The following is a 10,584-nucleotide window of genomic DNA, read 5'->3' as shown; positions in this document are numbered from 1 at the left end:
TTGAGCATTAGTGGTGGGGAACCTCTTTCTTGCATCTAGCTCTCCATTTAATTTCCCCTGGCCTACGGGGCAAGTACCAAATGTCAAAGCTGCCTATCTATAGTCGCAGAAGTGAAAATTGACTTTTTGAGAGTCTTTCTGCATGATAGTCTGGAAGACCACGGGGCTATTGTTGCATGAATGTATTCTTTTTCTTTGTAAAATGGGATGTCTGTTAGGAAGGAAATTTTAAAGATTGTATCTGGGGCACCTGGGTGGCTCAGTCATTAAGCGTCTGCCTTCCACTCAGGTCATGATCCCAGGGTCCTGGGATCGAGCCCCGCGTCGGGCTCCCTGCTTGGCACGAAACCTGCTTCTCCCTCTCCCGCTCCCCCTGCTTGCGTTCCATCTCTCCCTGTCAAATACATCAAAATCTATTTAAAAAATAAAGGTGGCATCTGCTTTGACTTAGGTAGGAAGTTAAAATCATAGCAGATGCTGGCCGTGTGGCGTCATTAACACCGACCCACAGAGGAGTTGTAATGTGGTCCTGGGAAAACCATCCACAAGCTTCCCTCCCTTTCCTCGCCTACCCTGCTTCCTTTCTTCCTGTAGCTCCCTCTTTCTGCATCTCCTTTGTCTGTGTGTCTCTGTTACTCTTGGGGTCACTCTCTTTTCAGCCCAGCAGACTCTCCCCACTTGCCTTTTACTGGGCTCTGGGTATAGCCACATCGTTCCGCTCGTCTGCCGCCGAGTCTTCCGCTGACCCCACTTGACAGTGTTAGGGTTCCCCCAACCCCGGGCCGGGCAGGGAAGCCGCTCCCCAGAGCAGGCGTGGGATAAAGAGAGCCGGTGCCACTGGGTAGAGAAACCTCCCTGGTGGACGAGCATTAAGCACACACTCTGCGTAGAGATCACGCCTGCTGCGTAGACACGGAAACCTGCAAACACCACCTCCTCCCTGTCTAAGGCCCAGACCCCAGCGAAGCGGCAGCTCCGTGAGATAATGAATATGGATCGGATACTCATTGCCAAGGGCTTACCATTTGAACAAATTAGAAAATTGAACCCTTGCCTAGGGGTGTGTTCTTAAGTAGGTTTTGCTCTTGCTTCTCATTGCCGCCTGCTAATGACTGCGCACGTTATCGGGGCGCAAACGGCCTTCCCGGCGTCATGGAGTACACCGGCTCTCTCTTCGGAAAATGGGTTTTCTTCTGTATTTAAACCAGCGAGATCTGCTAGGGCTTCATTTTTGAACAGCCATAGATATAAAATGCACAGAAGATACATGTGTACTGGTTTTTAAATGCGGTGAAACCTAGAAAAAGAACAATCAAAGTAAGTCTGCTGTCAGCACTTCAGTGCTTGTAGAATTCATATTTTCTTTTATTTAAAGATTTTATTTATTTATTTGACAGAGAGAGATAGCAAGTAGGCAGAGAGACGGGCCGGGGGAAGCAGGCTCCCTGCTGAGCAAATAGCCTGATGTGGGACTCGATCCCAGGACCCTGAGATCATGACCTGAGCTGAGGCATTAACCCCCTGGGCCACCCAGGTGCCCGAATTCGTATTTTCTTTACCGACATAAACTCTGTGGGTCTTACATATATTCCAAGCCAGGAAACGTTCACCATACGCTCTGTAATCACAAGACTTTGTAATAGCCACAAGGGTTTACATTTATTTCTCAATACTAAGAAAATGCTAGCTGGGAGTTACAGAGGTTTTATCGGCAAGGTGCTTTTGATGAGGCTGGGACAAAACTAAATTTCTATATTGGACTAAGACTTGTTACTTTCAGTTTTAGGGTGTGGGTAAGACTGCTTGACTCATGTCACATTGGAAATGCGTGATTTACTAGGAAGACATCGAAGCTTGGTTTTGCATTCTTGTTTTTGAAGCTGATGGCTAGCATCTGCCCAGGCCTAATCCATCATGTGCACTATATGTGGCCAGGTGAAGGGAAGTAACAGGTGTTCTCCCCTCCCCACAGGTCTCTTAGAGACCACAAAGTATACACAAGCACACACACAGGAGCCATAAAGTCCAGACATTTCTGCATCAGTAAGCCATGGTAGTAGATTCACAGATTTGAATTAACACAATTTTATGTTTTTCAGCAGCTTCTAAGAAACAGCCTATAAATAACTGTAGTCTCAAATTCCTAAAATGATCAGTTCCTCAGCCAGGTAGCTTCTGGAAGCTAAAGGGACACTAAGTTCCTTGTCAATGATTCTGCATCTCCAGATTCCAGGATCAGTTCAAATATTTAAATCCTGGGAGCTTCCCTTCTAGGCTACAAAAAAGCCCTGCATCTTTTAAGGAAGGACGTGGGAAGGAATTTTGCAATGTGGTAAGCACAGCGAACCACGCGAAGGAAAGAAACCAGGCAGCCGTGTACCTAATAGGAGGTGAATGTTTATACTTGCTTCTACAGCTAAAGCTGTCTGCCCTTGTTAGACCCCCACCCCTTTTTAAGATTTTATTTATTTATTTGACAGAGATCACAAGTAGGCAGAGAAGCAAGCAGAGAGAGAGGAGGAAGCAGGCTCCCCGCTGAGCAGAGAGCCTGATTCAGGGCTCGATCCCAAGACCCTGGGATCATGACCCGAGCCGAAAGCAGAGGCTTTAACCCACTGAGCCACCCAGGTGCCCCTAGGGCCCCCTTTTTAATATCAAATGTTTTCCCTACTTTTATTAAGGAATAATCAAATTGCATAGAGGGTACCACAATTGTGTAAAGGGTACCACATCATTATGTGGTGCACATGTACGCTGTAGAATGATCGAGATGATTTAAAATCCACTTCATTGCTTATCATTATGGACTGTCAAGTGCATCCACTTAAGGCGTGCGCTTTGTTGAGCTTGGGCAGACGTATGCGCCCGTGAAGCCACTGCCACCAGCAGGAGGTAGGATATTTTTATCATTCTCCCAAAACTTTCCTTGTGCTCCTTCGGCCCTTACATTCTACCCTCTGCCCCCATCGCCAGGCAACCACTAATGTGCTTTCGTGTGAGAGCTGCTTTGTAAGCTTAGATTCCAGCCCAGAGGGAAATGATGCTGATAAAAACAGAAGAGTGGCCGTGTTCTTCTGAAGTAGTTACCATGTGCTCTGTCACATCCCCCAAGAGCAGGACAGATGAAATAATTTGAATGTTGCTTCGCACTAGAAAATATTTTGCCTGTCTATATATTTATACCTCTAGCTAGTGTCTGTACATCATCGATAGACAGGAATAAAGAAACCCTGTCCCTTGAGCCTTCGAAAAGGTTTCGGAAGGCATTTTCCGTGGGTGGAAGGAGTGCCATCTTTCCACGCTCGTGTGAAAAGCTTTTAGTATGTTAAACGTTGCCTTCCCATTGACAGATTGAGATGGAAGAAGAATTAGGCAGTTTCGGGGCCAGAGTACTGAGACGCACCTTGTCCCTTCCTCCCTCGCTCCTTGGAAAACCGTCCGGGTCACTGTTGCGTGCGTCTAGCTGGCGGTCGGTTTCACTGCCATCACGCTGTCCGGCTAGTGTCCAGCTGTCGCTCCTGCGTGCCACTGCATCCGGCCCGCCCCGTCTTCCTCTCCCCGGTTTCTTCTTCCTCGGCTTTTCTGTCTCCTGATGCCGCTGCTCTTCCGCTGCCCCGCGTTCTGCTACCAAAGCTGTTTTTGTAAACCTCTCCAGCCCGAGTTATCAACAGACTGACTCATTCTAACACATCAGCTATCATTTCAGAGGCTGTTTTTCTTACTTTTTGTTCCGTGGTCCTGTCATTTCTCCAGACTCTTTTCAAGGTCGGGGCCGCTCTGGAGGTTTGGGAGTGGTGAACAGTTGGCTTCCAGATAATCAGAGTTGAATGTGTTTGTGGGCTATGGGGTGGGGAGGGGACAGGCTTTGAAACCATGAATCATTCAAAAGAAGCAAATGATTTACGTTATAATCCTAGGAGACTTCCTTTTACAATGTTCTCTCGAGGTAAGGCAGGTGATTCATCGCACCTCAGCACGTACTGTAAAGGGGAGAAAACCTTCAACATTTGTCAAAATCTGTAGAATGCACAGCACCAGTGTACACTATGGACTTGAAGGAATGATAACGCCTGACTACCGCCTCATGGGTTGTGACGGACGTGCTGCGGGATACAGGATGTTAACCAGGGAAACCAGGAGGCAGGTGTTGAGGTAAACTGGAGCCGTACTTTCTGCTCAGTTTCTCTGCAAACCTAAAACTGCTCCCCAAATCTATTTAAAAACGCTTTAGGATTCAGAAATACCAAGACTGTATCAGGCACTTTTTTACTGTGAACTTGCAGATAGAAGGGCCGTGTGTGTGTTTCAGTGCTAGTAACATAAGAGACGTGCTTCTGGGAGGCAGTAACTGGTATCCTGGGCCCCCTCTCCCCGCCAAGTGGAAGGGGGAGCTTCCGAGGGAGTGGGCCAGTTCCAGCTGCCTGGTTGCACAGTAGTTTCTGGAGAGGTCTGTGGGAGCATTGGGTTGGGTCTTGCTTGCTTTGTCACCAGTGGGGGACATCACGCCATCTTTGTGGTGGAGTAGGGTCCCGGACTTAACAAATTCCCCGCCCTACAACTCCATGTGCCCTTTTTTGACCCTTGTATTTATGGTGTTACGAGCAGCAGTGATCATTGGTGAGCTCACGCCGACTCTGAGCCAATATCCAGGTCAGTCTGGCGGCTTTGGCCCAGACGCTCTCGCATGGCGTGAGATAGGGTAGAAACTTACCATCAGAACCTCCGCACCGTTACTCACTGCAGCCAGCTGTCCAGGAAACTCTGGTGAGAAGATTGAGGTTTTTAAGGTCTTATTGTAATTGGTTTCTATATGTTGGAACCGGGTGATTATTACGAGCCAACTGCAAGTATGTGTTGCTTTCTTGAGTTGGCTATAGAAACAGAACATTCTAGGGGCACCTGGCCAGCTCAGTGGGTGGAACGTGCCACTCTTACTCTCAGGGTCATGAGTTTGAACCCCAAGTCGGGGATAGAGTGTACTTAAAAACAAAACCACAGAGTGTTTTATGACAGGTGGTAGTAAGCAGAGGTCAGGGGTTGGGTTCTGAGAGGGGTGTTGAGACTGAGGGAGACTAGAAGAGCAACAACTGATGAGACATCCAGGATTAGAGCATAAATGAAGGTGACCACCCAAGGAATGGATGCCTTGGGGATGTGGTTGGTCACAGATTGTGTCCATCCCGTTGGGTCTGTCATTAGACCCAGAGAGAAGAACTCCAGAGTTGCCTGAAAAAATGCGAATAAACATAAACATGTTTTATATGTCAGAAGTAATTTTTTGTGTGTATACTCATCATTACACCTGTTGCTAGATAGACTTCTTTGTATTTTCTTCCCGATGCCACCATGTGGTCGCACTGACCAACTCTACCTGTGCCACCCCCTCCGTTAGGCACAGAAAAGAACTCTTCCCTGAGTCACAGTCCATGTGGAGGCCAGGGGGTTCCAGTTCCATTGCCAAGATCACAGGTCCCTCTCTGCCAGTGGTGACCAAATGCAGGCCGAGCCAGCGCGTTCCTTGTGGCCACCCTCGTCATGGATACCGTGTACTGCAGCCGACTTGATGGTACAGGAATTTCTGGCCATCATCGGTGTGATCAGTTAAACGTCTGACCATATTGTGATGTATCTGCATTATAGGTAGAGACAGGCGTGACGAGTCTTGAGGCCTCCAATAGTCTGGCTCCTCTGGCCCTTTGTTGCTTGCTTGAGTGCTTCCCCAGCCTTCGGCCCCTCATCTCCTCCTTCCCGTCTGTCTCCTCTTTACCTGTAATTCAGTTACTTGTGGATTTTCTGTTAAGGAATAAGGAGGACCTCATCACAGAAGAGCTGGGGAACTGTTGGCCTAAGCATTTGCACTACTAGAGCAGTGCTCTACCCTGGTGACGGGGTTTGTCCTGCAGTACTGGGCTGTGAGACGATGGAACCCAGGGGTACTTTGTAAATGTTTTCTGAGACACAGCTCAAAAGTTGAGTCGTGTCCCCTTATAAGCCCCTGTCATTCTTCTTTGTGTGCTTATTCTTGTCCCTGTAGTGGATCCAGCAGAGTGCACACTGATGTGAAGGATTTACTCTGTGGCTAATTGATGGAAGCAGGGCCGCCTGGTTGCCCACATGTGAGGAAACAGTTCATGGGGTGCCAGACCCAGCTTTCTAAAGTAGGAACCAGAGAACATCATAAAATGAAATCATGCAAATATTTGTTGTGCGCTTACTTTATATGTAAGGCACTTGGCTAAGCTTCCTAGGTGCTGTGGGGAGTTATTAAAAACAAAAGTGACCTCTTCAAGCAAGAAAACTTCTATTCTAATTGCAGAAGATGTTAGAGACACGGGAAGGGTGTGGGGGAGAGTATGGAACTGACGGGGAGGAGGAGAGAGTCGGAAGTCTGGACTCTTAGCCCAAGTTTGCCAACCATGGAAGAGGTTCCAGAAGATGGTACATTCTCTTTACCAACTGAGGTGTAACTACAATAGTTACTGTTGTGTGTCTACAGAACATATCTATATGTATCACTGTCCTAATTTTAGCCACTGCTGGTCTTTGGACCAGCAGCATCACCGGAGAACTTGTTAGAAATGCGGATTCATTGGCCCACCCCAGACCAAATGAGCCAGGAACACTGGGGATGGGTCCCAACACTTTGTGTGTGAATAACTCCCATGCCCCCTGGAGACTCTGATGCCCACTAAACTTTCACAGCTACAGGCTGTAGGCATTCGGGGTAGTCGTTCTCAGATTTGGTTACACATTAGATTCCTTGGAGGGAATTTGGCTGGGGGGGGCACCCAGATATCGCTAGTGGTTCTAGCTCTGCAGGGGCAGCCAGAATTTGAGAATCTCTGGTTTAAGGGGAGGGGGGCATGAGCCAAAGCACCTGCTCTTCTCCAGCAGTGATAAAACTTTTGGCCAGAAGTCTAGAGTTGAGAATGGGGAAAGGTGAAATGGGTCTGATGGGAAGGTCTTGAATTTCATGCTGGAAATTTGGTCTTTAGATTACGATGGAGGAAGGTTGAGGGAAAAGGGAGGGATGCATTCCCGGTGGTACATTTGAAAAATTATTCTGGCAGCTCTATGAAGAAGGGGCATGTCTGATGAAGTTGGTTTAGGTGTGAAGTGATAATGGGCCAAATTAGGGTTGTGGACTTGAGATTATAGGGAAGAGAAGGTCTGGAGGCTCTTTTGCAGATCGAGTAGACATGACTGGGTGATGGTTCGTGGGAGTGAGGGCAGTATTAGAATGTCTTTGCCCAGTACTTCCTCTCAAACTTCTGAGATAGCCGGTGCTCTCCAGATGCTTCTATCAGAACTGTCACATTCTGTGGATCTGAGTTCATCCTTTGTCCCTTGTTGCTTTGATTTGAGGAGCAGGTATTCCCCAGTGAGTTATGTAAAAATACAGAACTGTAGTCCCCCAGAAAACTACCCACAGTCATCATGGCAGGGGAAACAATCCTATTTCTTAAGGAAAGAATGCTTGGAGTTGTGGGAAAATCACAAACTTGGCAATGAGTAATTCGAGCCTCTCAGTCAATTAAGTGAATTTTTATTTTATCATTTGTTTTATCTGGGAGCTGTTGTAATAGTCATTGAAGGGCCATCAATCTTCATATTTTTAAAACAAAACAAAAATACCATTGAACATTAGGGCAAAGGACAAGAATGTTAAGGTTTTACCTTTTGACTTTAGCAAATATTTGCCACTCCATTTTTCTTGCTGGATTTTGCCTTTTGATTTGTTTTGCTTTGGTGGTTTTGCATTATTCACATTTGTTCCCAATGCCTGATAATTTTAGTGTCCCCTCTTCTGTTATAGATGGCTTTTTTATTCTTAAGTGTTCCGCTTTTTTAAAAGATTTTACTTACTTGAAGAGAGAGTGAGCACAAGTGAGGGGAGCAACACAGATAGAGGGAGAAGCAGACTTCCCACTGAGCAGGGAGCCCGACGTGGGGCTCAGTCCCAGGACCCCAGGATCATGACCTGAGCTGAAGGTAGATGCTTAACCTACTGAGCCATCCAGACAGCCCTATTCTTTATGTATTCTTGAAATCTCATTACATTTTTTCATTTTCTACTTTATTCTCATCAAGCTCATTTGCTGACAATTGTGAATGATCTATGCAGAAAAATAGCTCTGGTCTTTGTTGTTTTATTTCTTAACCTTTCACCCATTTCTCCCACCCCCAACCCCCTGCCTCTGGCAACCACCTGTCTGTCCTCTATAAGCTTTTTTTTTTTTTAAAGATTCCACATGTAATGTGGGAGATCATTTGGTATTTGTCTTTCTCTGACTTCCCTCTGCACAATGCCCTCGAGCTACATTCCCTGTCATTGCAAGTGGCAGGATTCCATTCTTTTTAATGGTTGAGTAATATTCCACTCTGCATCTTACCACATTTTCTTTTCTTTTTTTTTTTTTAGATTTTATTCACCCACTTGACAGAGAGAGATCACAAGTAGGCAGAGAGAGAGAGAGAGAGAGAGAGAGGGGAGGAAGCAGGCTTCCCACTGAGCCGAGAGCCCAATGCGGGGCTCGATCCCAGGACCCTAGGATCTGACCCGAGCCGAAGGCAGAGGCTTTAATCCTCTGAGCCACCCAGGTGCCCCTTACCACATTTTCTTTATCCCATGTCTTGGTTGTCATAGATGATGCTGCAGTGAATGTGGGGCTGCAGATACCTTTTCAAGTTTCTGTTTGCATTTTCTTTGGCTAAATACCCAGAAGTGGAATTGCCAGACGATAGTTCCTTTTTTATTTTTTTAAGGCATCTCCATAGTATTTTCCACAGCGGCCACATCAATTTCCACTCCCACCCACAGCACACAAGGGAGCCCCTTTCTCCACATCCCCACCAATGCTTGTTGTTTCTTGTCTTCTTCCTAACGGCAGACGGCTGTTCTGCCAGCTGTGAGGTGGAAGCTCACTATTGTTTGGATTTGCATTTCTCTGATGCTGAATGGGGTTGAGCATCTTTTCATGTACCTGTTGGCCATCTGGATGACTTCTTTGGGAAAATGTCTTTTGAAATCTTCTGCCCATCTTTTATTTTTTTTTTAAGAGTTATTTATTTATTTATTTGACAGACAGAGGTTACAAGTAGGCAGAGAGGCAGGTAGAGAGAGAGGAGGAAGCAGGCTCCCCACTGAGCAGAGAGCCCAACGTGGGCTCAATCCCAGGACTCTGGGATCATGACCTGAGCCGAAGGCAGAGGCTTAACCCACTGAGCCACCCAGGCGCCCCTTCTGCCCATCTTTTAATTGGATTGTTTGCTTTGGGCCCTGAAGCGGTGGGAATGCTTTCTGTAATGGATATGCGCTTCCATCGGATACATGTTTTGCACCTGTCTTCTCCCATTCAATAGGTTGCCTTTTCGTTTTGTTGACGGGTTTCCTCTGCTGTGCTCAAGCATTTTAGTATGATGTAGTCCCACTTGTTTATTTTTTGTGTGTTGTTTTTAAGATTTTATTTATTTATTTATTTATTTATTTGAGAGAGCGAGGGGACACAACCAGGGGGAGAGGCAGAGGCAGAGGGAGAAGCTCTGCTCAGCAGGGAGCCTGATATGGGGCTCGATCCCAGCACCCTGGGATCATGAACTGAGCCGAAGGCACAGGCTTAACCCACTGAGCCGCCCAGGTGTCCCTATTTTTTGTTTTTGTTGCAAAAGTATTCTTAATGTTTTTCGTAGCCCAGTCAAAAAATAAAAAATATATTTGTATTTAATATCTCCTCCTTTATGACCAAAAAATTCTTTAAATTTGCATCCAGAAATGGCCCATGGAAAGAGCTTCTTAGTGTTTATTTGGGTCATGGTGGGGGCATCACTCACCTTTCCCCCTTTTGTTAGTTTATAGGTCATGCTATATCTGGAAGGCAAGGCACCTTTTCTTACCTTGTTTGGCAACCTATAAAAACAAATTCAATATTTCTTAGAAGTGTTACATGTCTTTCAGTGCAAGGTTTAAAAAATGGCTCATTGCTCCAACTTTGGTAAAGGTGTGTACTTTTTAGTTTTCCAAAGGAACTATAAAAATCTGGGGAAAAATCTAGAGTGATCACAACTTTAAACGTGTAGTATATCTAGTGGATATCTCTTAAAAATAGAGCCTGTCTTTTCTGAAACTGAGTAAGGATCAAAACTTTCTCTTTCCAAATTGTGGAGAATAATGGGGAGCCCATGTTACACACCTGAAACTAATGTAATATTGTATGTCAACTAGACTCAAAAAATAAAAATAAATTCATAAAAATAAAGTGGGGGGGGGCACCTGGGTGGCTCAGTGGGTTAAAGCCTCTGTGTTTGGCTCAAGTCATGATCCCAGGTTCTTGTGATTGATCCCGGGGTCTTGAGATCGAGCCCCGAATCAGGCTCTCTGCTTAGCAGGGAGCCTGCTTCCCCCCTCCCTGCCTGCCTCTCTGCCCCTACTTGGGATCTTTATCTGTCAAATAAATAAGTAAAATCTTTTTTTTTAAATTTTTTATTTTTTATAAACATATATTTTTATCCCCAGGGGTACAGGTCTGTGAATCACCAGGTTTACACACTTCACAGCACTCACCAAAGCACATACCCTCCCCAATA

This window comes from Mustela nigripes, chromosome X (assembly GCF_022355385.1).
Source record: "Mustela nigripes isolate SB6536 chromosome X, MUSNIG.SB6536, whole genome shotgun sequence".
Classification (NCBI taxonomy): Eukaryota; Metazoa; Chordata; class Mammalia; order Carnivora; family Mustelidae; genus Mustela; species Mustela nigripes.
Note: the sequence above shows the minus strand (reverse complement) of the source record.